This window comes from Pteropus alecto, unplaced genomic scaffold (assembly GCF_000325575.1).
Source record: "Pteropus alecto unplaced genomic scaffold, ASM32557v1 scaffold7, whole genome shotgun sequence".
In the NCBI taxonomy this organism is placed as follows: Eukaryota; Metazoa; Chordata; class Mammalia; order Chiroptera; family Pteropodidae; genus Pteropus; species Pteropus alecto.
Window position 1 is genome coordinate 1828416 of NW_006494614.1, and position 14686 is coordinate 1843101.

The window sequence follows — 14686 nt, forward strand, 5'->3', positions numbered from 1 at the left end:
AAAGCATAGAGGTAAGAGCAAGAGCCCGAACATGAGTACATAATTTTAATTTGTTTCTACATTTTCCAAAATAATCCAAAATAATCCAAATAGTGAGTTTGTATTGAAAATAGAGTGGGGAAATATGAGAATAATAGGAGTTAGAAGGAAAAGAAATGAAGCGGGGAATCCAGAGTTTCTCAGCTGTTTTCATTTTAACCCCATGCTAGTCTATTTCCCATGCACATTTAGCAGGGAAATAGTTTTGAAATAGTCAGCTTTTGCAATGGAGGCCCTATCTCAGTTGTTCCCATTCTTTTGTGTTTGTGTGTGTTCCTGGAAAACTCTCAAATACCAGGGTTTTCATCTGCACACTTGAAAAAATGAATCTGCCCCACTGTGTTCACTGCAGACTCAGTCAACTGGCAGCAGGCAGAGGGAATTGTTTGAGTGTGAGTCTGCTACCTGACCTCACCGAGACCTGGGGCTCCTACATCCTCCTACTCATATCCCATTCCTGGCCCTGCACTTATGCTATAAAATCAGGAAGATAATGGATGCTAAGGTGTTCTTGGTTGAAGTAGTGCATTTTCCTTCCAGGTAACATGCTTGCATTTTAACAGAGACTTTTTAGACTGCCTGAGATTCTCTTAAAGCAATGGTTTTGCACAAGGCTAATTTTATCCCCAATAGACATTTAACAATGTCTGGAGACTTGGTTGTTCACACTGAAGAATGGGGAGATGCTGCTGGCATCTAGCCAGTGGAGGCCAAAGATACTGTGAAACACCCTGCAATGCACAGAACAGTTCCTACAACAAAGAATTACCCAGGCCAGATTGTCCACAGCTGTGAGACTAAGGATGTTTACCTTAAAGGAATGACTCAAACAGTGGAGATAGAAGACCTGTGTCAGGCAAGCAAAAAGAAATATTTGTAGGCAGTTGAGATTTATGGCATTCTTTATTTCACACTTATATAGGCCTATTGTAACCCCTGGCAACAATGGCACAGCATAGAATTTATCATTGTTGCTTTTTAGTATAAAAAAAGTAGACTTTGAATTACCCGAGCATACCCCAATGTCCCACCCTCTCACTGAATGAAGGAGTCATTGCAGACGTTAACGGTACAAACAGCACAGCTGCTTCAAAAAATGTTTTCCTCAGAAACACAGGGACACAAACCCTTTTGAATCACATCAGATTTAGACAGAGTACCAACACTGGCCTCTTGCTCCAGACTATTATCTGACTATTTTTCTGAGCTGCTATTTTTCTGAGCATGTGATTCAATTAACATTAAACCTGTCTGTGCCACAAAGAATATCATGACACAATTCTATTCTACAAACAGAAAAGGCAGCATATTCCCAAATCCTTGATATATCTGGCCCTAAAACTGGAAAATGATGTATTTTGCAAACATATTCACACTAAAACTGAGGACTGTAAGTCATTTTTTGACCCTGAACGGATGATGCACATTTACACTTCAAACCTGTGGCGAAAAACCTGACAGCACCATTTGATGTTTACATGAAAATGGACTTCAAAGACTGCACTGTGTGTTCCTGTTCATTCTGTGGGCACAGATTTCCAGCAGAACGCGATTATACCTCTGATTACCTATGCCCATTGTCATAACAGTTTCATCTAAAGCTTTTTTAGAATTTAATAATTGCCTTTTGTTGACCAGAATAATAGCACGGGGGGCCTGCAGCACACGTGCAGCAACTGTGCACTATATACACAAGTAAGTGGCCATGGTAATTGAAAAACAGATTCAATCCACTGGACTTTTGTAATGAAATAAACTATGAAAAGAGGAATAAAATATCATCAATGGCTGGATGTGTATTGTTACTCTGAAGCTTTTCCCAGCTACCACCATCATCAGATCAGAGTGGAAGCTAACACCCACTACTTTAAATAATTATTGGATTTTTTTTCTCGTTATTTATCATTCAGACTGTTCGGAACACCACCCCACTTGATGTTATAATTAGTTCTCTGATAAATCTTTTGCAAAATAAATGGTTCCACTTTTATAGCAATAGAGATATGAAAATAAGGTACCTAAGGCAGGGGAAACAATGTGGTCTCCATTTCACGTGCCAGGAAATGAAGCTGTGTTCGAACATTGGTCATGTTTCGATAAATCATGTTTTGCAAATTTGCTTGGAAATTATGAAATAACATATACATGCATAGAACATTATCCTCAAACATGTTTACTACCATTTTAGATTTGGATTCCCAGTAAGGATTCAGTTAATAAATATCACGTGTGCTAACTGAGATAAGCACATACAAGCAAATAAACCTACCTGCTTGTGGTCATGAGGAATAGATTTATCTTTAGAGAATTATTTCTGAAGGAGAGATGAGGGAGAAAACCAAGTCACCAGTTACCAATGTTACTGAAAAAAATGTTAACACTGTAAGAGGCTTTAGAAACAATGCTTTTTATCAGCTCATTTTACAAATGAGAAATCTAAACCCCAAAGATATTAAGCAATTTTCTTAAGGTCACATGGCCAGTTAGGCCATGTGATCTTAATTTTTTTTTTCCAAATGATTAAGAAGGATAAATTGAACTTTTAGCAATTTGGTAGTAAAGAATTTTGAACATTTCGTGACAAAGATCACAAAGACAGACAACACAAACTCAAATTGATCAGTTATTTGGTCTCCAAGTTAAGTGTTTTTACTACTTCCAGATCTTTTCAGATCTTGAAACTCCATTTGTCCTGCCTACCCCCATGCTGATCACTTCTCAAACAAAGTAGGAGGCTTTTCATATCTGATCATCTAGAGGTGTTTCCTTCTTCCTGAGATCTAGACAGATAAGTTGATCCATGGGCCCAGCAACCCCTCCAAAACAGGCTCAAAGAACAGACAGGATACAGGACTACCACCCCCAACACTCTTGCCCTCGGGTGATATAACCAGAGGCAATACTGCAACCAGAACACAGTAGAAGCTGAAATATGTGCCCATACATGTCCAAGGATTGGCAATAGGCTATCAGTAGTCCAGAGTTTTAAACTTATCCTGTGTCCACATGGCACTATGCTGTGAAGAAAATACCAGAAAAGCCAGAGGGAGAACGGAAATTAATTTCCTCTAGTCAGGCCTCCTTCCTGAAACAAAGGCTCAACCTTAGAGCCAATGATGTTAAGTCCTGGAGGTCTTCTGGACATCTAGTCAACCTCATATGTGGATGGTGTGGGAAAGAGGAATGAGGTTGACATCTAGTCAACCTCATATGTGGATGGTGTGGGAAAGAGGAAGTAAAGAGTTAGAGAGTGTCCTGTAGAGAAAAATGAGACCGGGCCCATTGTATTCTCATATGATATCCTATCTAGGGATCAGGAACAATAGCTCATCTAGTAATATCTGGGTTTTGTTTTTTTTTTTAGTGTTTTTTTTTTTTTTTCCTATGAGAACCTCTTCCTTTTTTAAAACTTTAGGATGGAATTAATTTTCCACTAAGATCAAAATTGAAAAAAATTTACTGAGGTTATCTTGGAGCCAGAGGGATGGATTGAAATCTTTGTTATTTCATACAGGATATAGCTTTGGGGAGTTCAATTCACTTCATTGAGTCTGATTTTTTATCTGTAAAATGGGGATAATATGCTTCCTTTACAAACTCATGAGTATTAAATAACTATCTATGAAAGCAGCTTACACAGTCCTGTCACATAAGGATTCAATAACTGCCTACTTCTGTTTTTCCTTCTTTTATGGAAGGTAGATTTAAATGAATAAAACAATATAAAGCCAAAATTAGTATTCATGTCACATCCAATTTTGTCCCAAGCATGTGTCCCCATTTGCTTTTCCATGTGTTGGTTCCTCGCAATACTAATTAGGTCACATCAAATGTGCCGTAATTGACCATGGCACTTGTGCAGGTTTACATTTTCACACACAAAAACTGAAAACAAATTAATAACCAGCAATTTTGACAATTATGGTCAATTAATTTGTCAACATAACATTTGACATATATACTTTCTGTTTAATAATAAAAACTGCCTATTAAAATGCAGATTAGCAAACCACTATGAAATTCTCATACTTTTCATAAGAAAAGAGAACTAGAGATATAAAGCATATATGCCACTGCGATATTATCTAAACTTTCATACCTCATTTTCTCCCCTGAAAAAAATTCTATCACTTCTCAATAAGGAGTCAAGTATTTATTGTGTATCTTAATCGAAATTATTTGTAAAACATTTTCTTTTTAATAGAAATGAAATACAAGCAAATGCATAAAGACAGGAATTGAAAAGAAAACACTTGGAACAAATGTGACATTGAGATATTTACCTTAATTACTTTAATTAATTTACCTTAATTAATAATCTAAAATGAAAAATATTAAAAATCCAATAGGAAAAAAGTGAACAAAGGACACAGAGAAATAATTAACATAAGTAAATATATAGCTTGCTTAAAAATATATTAAACTAGTTGATTTAGTCATCAAAGAATTATAAATTAAAACTAGTAGATATTTTTGTACTAATAAATTACCTAATTTTATTTAAACATTTTAAGGATATTGTGAAACTGGCTGTCTCATACACTACTGCTGCAAGTATAAATTAGTGCAACTCTTTGGAAATTATTTAAAAATATTTATGACCACGTCAAGAGTATACAGCCTTTGGTGTAGTAATTCCACTTCTGAGAATGTATCCTAACAAAATAACCCCAAATATGAAAAACACTATTTACGTGAAAATAAGATCCCACTCTTTTTTAAATAACATCAAATTTAAAAGTACCTAAATATTAAATAGTAGGAGTATATTTATGTATATTATAGTACAACCATTCTGTTGCATTACTAGCATTAATAATGCTTTGTAAAGAGTAGGAAGTAAACTAGAAAGATGATTATCCAGAAATGTTTGATAAAAAAAGCAAAATACAAAAATGTATCTTTGCTTTCATCTCCATTAAATTCGTAAAATATATAATACACAGTGGAGAAATTACATAACATATAAGGTAAAAAGATTAAGTTATAAATTAGTATGTACAGTGATCTTAATTTATATTGTATTTCATATATATATTATTTATTTGAGCTTTCATTTCCCAGCTTTTCAACAATGAATTCACATTATTTTGAAATTTAAAAATAATAAATTATTTAAACTATGAAAAGAAAAAAATTAGAAATATTTGCAAAATACCGGTGGATATTTTAGGGTAATGAAATTAGATTTTTTAAATATAAATTAATACATAGTGGTGATAGTGAATCTCAACAACATATATAGGTCCCTCTGAAACCCAGAAGTTTTCTGAGAGAAGCCAAGGGGCCCTGCAATTCTGCCCTACACAAGCCAGTTTGGACTCACTGCATACCCCACCCAATGGTATGGCCTGTCTCCCACGCCCAGAAGAGGGGAAGCAAATGCCTCTTCCCATGGCCATCCCACAGGCCCAGATGGAGACAAGATTGGGTGTGTCTTTGAGAATTTTCAAACAAGTTAACAAGTGTATTTGATATAGAGACTATTTTGAAATATAATGACAATAAAATATAAGAAAACTTTCATTAAATAAAAGTAAAATAATCCAAAGAAAATTACCACGTACACTAGCTTCTACATGTTTGTTAAACACATCCTCTTCTAACTTGTGAGATTTAATGATGTTGAAAATAAGCTCAGTTAATGAATCTCTATAATAATTAATATTTGATAATAAAAAATGAAATGAAAACAGCAAACAAATGCTCTTATGACCATTTCACCAGGTCTATCACATACTTCAGTAGAGAATAGTACAATCAAACTTTGCCATGAGTTATTATGAGGCCCCAGGAATAGACCCAATATTCTATCACAGGTGTTTTGAAAAGCATGAGCTTAGCACCATGTAGCTGAAATCAGGAATCTGTGGCAGAATTGTCATTAGTGTTCCCGTGCAGATATAACAAAGTACTGTTGTAGAGAACATTTGTTACAAGCTTATGGAAAATCTACCTGCATAGTTACTTATTATGTGCCAGGTTCTTCAATTCCATTATTTCATTTCATCCTCCAAAACTCCTGAGGGCATGATATGCATTTTGCAAGCAAAGAAAGTGAGGCTTAAATAGGGCAGGTTAACCAGAATTTAGTTTATGAGTATGGAGCCAGAATTTGAATTAAATCCAAGAAATCCAGCACCAGAGCTCTCACTTTCAGCCATTAGGATATAATATTTTGATTTTGGGCCAGAGAATAATCTTTAGTGAAGATCTAGATATGGAGAATATTAAAGCCTGGCCTCAGCACTCATTGAAAGATGGACTGATAAAGATTAGAACCTTTATTACTTGATACATATGAATATACATACTCTAGCCACATTGGACAATGAACTATTTCCCAAAAATATGTCTGTTCATAATGTTTCCTCCATCTAGAACACTTTTACCCTTCTCAATAACATCTAACTAAACACTGATCATCCTTCAAAGTCATTCTCAAATGTTTTCTCTTCCTTAATCTCACCATAGTACTCTATATCATTTGACAGCCCTTATTTTGCCTATACCATTTGTCATATTCTGACTTGTATTTTAGTTATGTTTGTTTTATTTACTCTACTATATTATTAGAGCAGGAGCTATGTCTTCTTCATCTTTGTATCCTCAGAGCACCTGACACCTGCTGTCACTCTTCCATTGACAAGCAGGAACCATGGTCCCACCAAATAAATTGTAAATACAAGATGCAAAAGGATCAAATATTTCCAAATAAATTAACTCTATTGAAGAGGAAAATGCAAGAATATTTATAGAAATGCAAAAATGTCCAGCATAATAAGAGAAAATCCACAATATCTGGCACTCGATTAAAAGCTTCCAGATAGCCAGATGAAGAGAAAAATCAATTAATTAAAGCCAATCCAGAACTAGCACACATATTAGAATTCACAGACAAAGAAGTTCAATTAGATATTATAACCCTATACTATACAGGGCCAGTTTCATGAACTGAGACCTATGAGTAACACAGAAGCCCATGATTAGAAGGACCCCACCCTTGGTTTAATGCTTTTCTGTTGCCATCTTGAAATTTTTAATTATTTTTGAACAAGGGGCTTCACATTTTCATTTTGCACTGGGCCCACAAATTATGCAGCCTATCCTGGTTCTATATGTTCAAAAATATTTTGAGAGAAGGAAGATATTTTCAAAGTCCCAAATTAAACTTCTAGTAATGAAAACTATGAGTGAGATTTTAAAAAAACATGTTGGCTGGGAATAATGGCAGATTAGATATTGTAGAAGAAAAAAATTAGAGAAGTTGAAGACATAGCAATAGAACAACTGAAAGTGAAACATAGATATAAAAGATAATTTTTTAAAATAAACAGAGCATCAGTGAGATGTGGGACAATCAAAAAACCCTAACATATGTGTAATTTAAGTCACCAAAATGAAAGGCATAAAAATTATTTGAAGAACTAGTGGCATAACATTTTTTAAATTTGATGAAATTAGTAAGCGCTCAGATCTAAGAAGGTCAAAAATTCCAAGCATAAGAAATATAAGGAAAACTCCGCCAAGGCACATTGTAATCAAATTTCTCAAAATCAATAATAAAGAGAAAATCAGAGATAAAGGACACATTACAAAGAAGCAAATACGAGAATGACATATATAAGATTTTTCATCAGAAACAATATGGGCAAAAAGATAGTAGAACAACATCTTTAAAGTATTGAAGGAGAAAAGCTGTTAACTTAGAATTCTATATCCAATGAAAATATCATTCAAACAACAAGGTAAAAGAAAAAAAAAAAAAGACTTTTTGAGATATTCTAAAACTGAAAGAATTCACCACCAACAAACCTACATTTCAAGCAATATTAAAGTAAAGTCCTACAGAAGGAAGGAAAATGATACCACATAGAAATATGGATTTATACAAAGTAAAGAAGAGTAGCAGAAAAAGCAATACAATGGATATTAATATATAAAGTTGTTTTCTTATGATTCAAATCTTCTTTAAAATAATTGACTAAACAAAAACAAAAAACAATGTAGTGTAGGGCATGTAAGACTTGTAGAAGTGAAATGTATGAAATAGAAGTATACGATAGTTCTTATACCATGGTGAAGTGGCATAATATCACTTGAATGTATACTGTGATAAGTAAAAGATGTATACTATAAACTCTAAAACAACCTCTAAAATAACAAAACAAAGAACAATAGCTAATAAGCCAACAAGAAGATAAAATTGAATCATAAGAAATATTCATTTAATCCTAAAGAAGGCAATGAAAAAGGGAAGGAGAAACACATGGGCAAATAGAAAACACAAAAGATAGATTTAAACCTAACCACATTAATCACTACATCAAATGTAAATAGTTTAAACTCCAATTAAAAGTAGAAATTGTCAACTTAGATAAAAACATAAGACCCAGCTATGTGCTACCTACAAGAAACAAACTTCAAATACAAAGACACAAATAGGTTAAAAGTAAAAGCATGGAAAATATATATCATGATAACACTAATCTAAATAAAGCCAGTGTGACTATCTTAATATTATACAAAGTAAATTTCAGGACAAAACATATTATTGAAATTAAAAGGGCCAGTTTATATAATAAAGTGGTCAATTGGTCAAAAGACATAAAAATTCTAAACATTTATGCTTCTAACAACAGTTTCAAAGTACGTGAAGCAAAAACTGATAAAACTGTAAAAAATAGACAAATCCACAATTACTGTTAAGAGATTTCAAAACCTTTCTCTCAATAATTAATAGAACAAGTAGACAGAAAAATCAATAAGGGTATAAAAGATGTGAACAACACTATCAAAAAACTTGACAACTGACATTCATAAAACACTCTACACAACAATTGCAGAATACACATTCTTTTCAAGTGCACTCAAACTTTTACCAAGATAAACTATATTCAAGGTCATAATACAAGTATTATAAAATAAAAAGGATTCAAATCAAATAAAGTATGTTCTCTAACAACGATGGAATTAAATTACAAATCTATAACAAGAAAATGTTTAAAAAATTCCCAAACATTTGGAAATGAAATAATACACTTCTAAAGAACCCATGGGTCAATGAAATCAAAAGGAAAATTAGACAGTACCTTAAACTAAATATAAATGAAAACACAACATATCCAAATTTCTGGATGTCATTAACATAGTACTTTGGGGAAAATTTTAAAGCAATAATTATCTACATTAAAAAAGAAGAAAAGTCTCATATTCTACCTTAAAAACTAGGAAAAAAGCAAATTAAACCCAAATTAAAAGAAAAGGAAATAATAGAAATCATAATAAATCAATGAAACATTAAAAAAAAATCAGAGAAAACTCAATGAAATCAAAAGCTTTTTTAAAGAATATATTATTTTTAAAAAAAAGTTTTTATAAGCCTCCAGCCAGACTGATAACAGAAAGAGAAAAAGACAGGAATGAGAGAGCTGAAATCATCGCTAAGTCTATATATATTAAAAAGTTAATAAGGGAATATAATGAGCAACTTTACACTAATAATTTGACAACACGAAAAAATGAACATATTCCTTGAAAAACACAAACTACAAAAGCTCACTCAAAGAAATAGACAGAACGTTAGTGGGAACAAAGGAGTAAGGATATCCAAAAATCCTCTCTTCTGAAAAAGCAACAAGAATACTGATATAAATCAACATTTCAGAAGTCTAGAAATTAACCAAAAACTTGTAGCAACCTACAGAGCATTTATTCAAAAGTAATGGATAAATACCAGTAAGAACAGTGAGATTTGTGCCATTTTAACTTATTCTATTTCCCTCCACCTTTCCCCAGTTTTGTAGTAGCCTTGAAACCTAACAGCCTACAATCATACCTGGAAAAGACTGAAGGGGGCAGAACAGGTTTGGAGCACCTCCTAAGTCCCATTCCAAAGTATTGTCATTTTTTTACCTGCCTGGTGGTGCCCTGGAAGACCCCACTCACAGGGCTTTTCTTTATTTTACCTGTCTCAGAGCTCACCGACTGTAAACAGCCTTTTCTCCAGGGGCATTTGTCAAGAAAAACTAGCAACAATTGTTTGACATCATGGCTGCCTGATGCAGTTAGGCAAACAGTATGCTAATCAAAAAAGCTTAAAAGGAAAAGCTGGAAAATGATATGTCCAAAGGGGATGTTATGAACTGAATCGTGTCCCCTCAAAATTCATATGTTGACATCCTAATCTCCAATACTTTAGAATGTGACCGTATTTGGATATAAGACCTTCAAATAAGTAATTAAGGTTAAATGAGTTCATAACGATGGAACCCTAACCACTATGACTGGTGTCCTTACAATAAGAGTCAAAACACCAAAGATGTTCACACAGAGAGAAAAAGGCCATATAAAAACATAGTGAGAAGGCAGCCATCTGCAAGCCAAGGAGAGATGGCTCACAAGAAATCAAACCTGCCAACACCTTGATCTTGGGTTTCTAGTCTACAGAACTATGAGAAATAAATTTCTGTTGCTTAAGCAACTCAGTCTGTAGTATTTTGTTATGTCGGCTCTAGCAAACATTCAAGAGTTGACAGAATATGAAAAACAACCTTATAAATTTTGAAGCATAGTATAAAGTATTGGGTGTGAGTAAAAATATATATATATGGGATGGAAATAGGCATGACTCTGCTGTGAACTAGAGGAATCACTTACCCTGTCTGAACTTCTATTTCTTTTATAATTTTTGTCAGTTTGGCATTAATTTGATTAAAGAAGAATATAAACATTTCCTTAGATACATGGAGATATATATATTTACTACAACAATATAGTAACCAAGATAGTATAAAAATAGAACAGAAAAGAGAGTCCTGAAATAGAACCACACTTATATGAAGAACTGATTTTTTATAAAGATGCAAAGACAATGCTGCAGTAAAAGGATAGCCTTTTCAACAAATGGTAATAGAAGAATGGGATATCTACAGACAAAAAAAAATGAAATTTAATCCATACCTATCCATACTTCACAACATATTAGAGACTAACTCAAAATGGATTATTGAACTAAATATACAATCTCTAACTGTAAAATTTCTTTAAGAAAACATGAAGGGGGATCTTTGTACCTTAGCATAAGCAAAGATTTCTTATATAAGACACCAAAAGCATGATCCATAAAAGAAAAAATAGATAAATTGGACTTCATGAAAATTAAGAATTTCTGTTCTTCAAAAGATGCTGTTAAGAGAATGAAAATAAAAGCTACAGATTGGGCAAATATACTTGGAAATCATATATCTAATGAAAGATTTATATCCAGAATAAAGAATTCTCCAAACTCAATAAAAAGAATATAAACAACCCCATAAAAAATTGGCAAAAATCTGAACATTTCATTAAAAAAGATATATGGATAGAAAACAAGTTCATAAAAAATGTTCAACAAATTAGTTATTAGGGAAATTCAAATTAAAGCAATGGGATGCCATTTATATCTATTAGAATGGATAAAAGAAAAAAGGCCATGCTACATGTTGGCAAGAATGTGGAAACTCTCATAGACTTCTGGCAAGAATGTAAAATGGCATAACCACTTTGGAAACCAGATTAACAGTTTCTTAAGAAGTTAAATATCATCTACCATATCATCCAGCAATTTTACTCCTAGATATTTATCCAAAAGAAAAGGTGCATATATAGCAAAGGCTCGCACATGAATATTCATAGCAGCTTTATTTGTATAGACCAAAACTAGAAACAACCCAAATGTCCATGAATAGGTGAATAAATAAACAAATTGTGATAATCTATACAATTGACTACTCCTCAGCAATAAAATAAATGACCTTCTAATGCATGTAACAATGTGGATAAATCTCAATATAATTATGCTGAGTGAAAAAGTCAGGGAAAAAAAAAGGAGTACCAAGTGATTCCATTTATGTAAATTGTAGAAAATATAAACTAATCTATAGTGACAAAAAGTAGATCACTGGTTGCCTGGGCATGGAGGATGGGGTGGGGAGGGGCAGAAAGGAAGGATAACAGAGGGGCATAAAAAACGTTTTAGGGTGATGAATGTATCAATTTTCTTAATTGTGATGATGTTTCACAGGTATATATATTACATATATAATATACTTACATATGTCAAACTTGATCAACTTGTACAGTTAATATGTGCAGTTAATTTCATGCCATTTGTACCTCAATAAAGCTGTAACACATATATTTAGCTATTCTCTTAGGAAACACTCCGCATTTAGGTTAAGATTCATTTTTAGCAGATACGAATCCATATTTCAAAGTCTTTTTTATAATTATACATTTTAATAGGTTTCTTACAGATTTCATTATCATAAGTCTTATGGAGTTTATTATCATAATTTTACATCATGATGAAGCTGACACAAAGCTCCAAATATGAAGTATGAGAAGTGCCATTTCCCACACTTGGGCTGTACCACATGTATTTATTCAGGGACCTAGGATAAAGGGGCAACAGTTAACTATCCAAAGAAAGCCTTTCTCATCACAACAGCAGAGAACAAACAGACATTTCAAATCCTTTTTTCTGTCACTGCTGCTAACATAACATTGGCCAAAGCAAATCATACTGAGCCCAAAGTCAAGAGACGGGGAAATGCACTTCTCCTATGGCAGTAGCAGAAATGGAATGGATATTTTAGAATGCTTGTAGTGGTAATCTACTACAGTCCACTCTCTTTATCATAAATTCTATGCCCTTTTTCACATACAAAATACATTCTCCCACATCCAAGACCCCCAAAGTTTCATCTAAATCATGACATCAGACTTCCAAATCAAGATTTGCATGATTGACCTCAGGTCCAGTTGCAGTTCCTTTCGCTCTGGAGACCTATGAATTAAAAGACACATTTTCTTTTTCATATACCCCATATACATAGAGGAACAACATAAGCAGATAAATGCTCCCTTTTTAAACAGGAGAAGGACAAAGTACATAGCAATCACTGAAAATAGAAATCCTGAAATCCCACTCAGCAAATGTTGTTGAGTGCACTTATCCTGAAGATTCACAGTGTTCCTGGATTAGTCTCTGTTCTGACCCTGGGAGTGGCTCCTTAGTCCATTGTTCTCCATGGCTCTTGATTCTGAACTTTGGAAAGGCCATCCTTTCCATAGTTTCCTTGGCAACTTCTGAGGAGGACACTGGAGAATATGTCTTTTGGAGCAACTGAACATTTTACTTATAGAATGTTAGGGACTCATTTCTAACAATCTTAGTCTGCTTAGTCCAGAGACTATTGATGTAATTTTGCCAGTATAAATCTCTCAAATATCTTGTGAGTTTCCTATGAATTTGATCCCTGCCAACTCCATATGTCAAAAGCCACACCCACACTCCTTTTCAAGACAAGTTCTTCTCTCTCTACACTTAATTACTGGTGCTTTGGGCACATTAGGCTGATGTGGAACCATGCTCTTACACTTTTTAGAAGACCTTTTGTCTGGATGAAAGCTTCTACTAGAACAGTGCTTCACAAAATATCTGTTAAAAAGGACCAGAGTGTTTTTTTTACCAATTCATTATAGACTGATACTTAGTAAAATACAATAAAAATATCACAGCAATGTCAAATTTCTATTAAGACTCTTCAATACTACGTCTTCTTAGCATTGTGTAGTCCCTGACTACCTTTGCAACCTCACTTCTAATATCTCCTCTTAGCCCACTTTGCTCCAGCCATAATATCCTTCTGTTCTGCTCTTTAAACACATCAAGTCTTTTTTGCCTCAAAGGTTTTGCATTAACTGTCTCCTAAACTGAGACATTCTTCTCTCCAATCTTCTCTCCAATTCCTTTTTGCAAATCAAGCTTCAACTTAAACATCATCTCAAAGAGACCATTTTTAACTCCAATTAAAATAACTCTCATTTTGCTATATTTTATTCAAAGTACCTTTCACTAGCAGATCTTTATTGTATGTCTGTAGCATTTATGTTTCTCTCCCTCACTGTCTCCTCCCACAAAGGTCTGTGAAAGACAAAATCATGTCTATCTCATCTAATGCTATATCAGTAACCAAAGTCCTCTTTTTTAAATAAGTGAATGGTGAACAAATGGTCAATTTAAAATTTGAAGAAAGAGTCTGAGCTAGATAAATATAGATATAGATGGATAGACAGGTGGATGGAGAAAGGAAGGAGAAGAGAGAAACACATATATTTGAAGGTCATTGGCATATATAGGCACTAACTGAAGTAATGAGTATGAGTTAGAGCTCTCTGTAAAAGAGTTTAAATTGAGAATAAATGTTAGGATAAAACTCTAAAATATCAATATTGACTCCCAGGGGCAGGGAGAAGAAAAGGAACCAGTAAAATAACTTGGGGAAAAAATAATCAGAATGGTCAAAAAGTATTGGATGGTTGTGTTCTAGAAATCTGAGAGTTTTAAGAATAAAGGGGTGATCAAAAATGCCAAATATTGTGGAATAAACAGGCTAGAGCATGAGCAGAGACCATGGCAATTAGGTAGATGTTGAAAAACTTTGGTGGGTGGTGGGACAAAAGTCAAATCCCATCGTCCAAGGAAAAAATGGGAGTGAGGGAGTGGGAAGCAAAACTACCCTTTAAAGATATTTAGGTTGCTGGATATAGACACTGGTCTAGTTGGAAAGCAGTCAAGTTTGAGAGTCTGAGTAGTAGTCTG